General features: G+C 46.2%; 1 non-coding gene across 1 annotated transcript; it reads right to left on the reverse strand.

Moving 5' to 3' along the window:
* Positions 1–318: 318 nt before the first annotated feature.
* TRNAA-UGC (transfer RNA alanine (anticodon UGC)) lies at positions 319–390 on the reverse strand. The gene has a single exon. It is a non-coding gene; the product is annotated as a tRNA-Ala (tRNA).
* Between the last annotated feature and the right edge of the window lie 864 nt (positions 391–1254).

Below are 1254 nucleotides of genomic sequence, written 5' to 3' on the forward strand. Positions count from 1 at the left end.
CCTTTTGTAGGACGTAGCATTAGTGGCTGTAAAATGTTATCAGTTTACTGCGAACTTCTGATATTAAGAACGCCATCTGCGCTACCGGCAGGTTTGTTACGGAAGGGTTGACTGCGTTCCTGCTAAGCTGCTATTGCTACAGCAAGGTGCATGCACAGTTGCACAGTGTCAATCGAAGCACACTGATAGTTTCACGCCGAAAAATAGTCGCAGTAAAGCTGCAGGCACGTTCGAATAGAAATGAAGTGTTTAGCATAAATATTCTTCAGCGCACAGCAAGGGGAAAAAAAGGGCCGCTGCGCAAATAAAAAGATCCCGTGGAGGTGCCGGGGTTTGAACCCGGGACTTCTCACATGCAAAGCGAGCGCTCTACCTCTGAGCTACACCCCCGACAATGATACGCTATCCAGAGAGATGATATCATCTTTCATGTCTTCATCAGCAAGGCCACAAGATGACGATCACTGCCAAGACTACGATATAGGCATTCTCCGCCCAAATTACGCTGGACGCAGTTTTTATCAGTAGCTCTGCATGCACTGAATACTGTAAAAGACTTGATAGGTTCATTAGCGACTAGTCACGCCAGCGGAAAACTTCCACAAAAGGACCGAAAATTGGAAGAACACTACGAAGAACAGACCATGTAAATGGAATCATGCGTTTTGCTATCTCAGTCTGTATTCCGACTATAATCAAAACCGTCATGAGTGGCCACACCTGATTGGTCGAAACACCGAAAGAGGATGCGGGGGCTCGAATGCAGTGACAACTGTAGAGGAAACAGGACGGTGACGTTTCGCATCTTGTGTACGCTCCCTAGCAGATGCCAAAGGACGCCATTGAGATAACAGCCAACATGACAGAGCGCTCTGAAAAGAAGCGTCTCGCTTCAGAGTGAACTACATTGGTGTTAGTGCATTTATCGGCACGTCAACATCCTATAAATTGAGTGCGGACTTTCGCTATCTTGCCTATTAACTATTGGATGGATGATAAATTTGGCGTGTTTTTAATTGCTTTGGACGAGGTGGTAGCTTATAGACCCAACCAGCACCGATTTGTTGGCGATATTCTTGACTTCATCCAAACCTTGTGGTGCCACTATCACTACAATTCTCGTGGCTCCCGCGTTTGCGTACGTTGAATGATGTAGCATAAAGCATGATGTCCCGCGATACGCTTTTAGAGAGATATAGCATATCTTTACTGTGTTAACGTTACCTTTTATCGGGCTTGGCTACCGACGTCTGC

This window comes from Amblyomma americanum, chromosome 2, assembly GCF_052857255.1.
Source record: "Amblyomma americanum isolate KBUSLIRL-KWMA chromosome 2, ASM5285725v1, whole genome shotgun sequence".
Taxonomy (NCBI): Eukaryota; Metazoa; Arthropoda; class Arachnida; order Ixodida; family Ixodidae; genus Amblyomma; species Amblyomma americanum.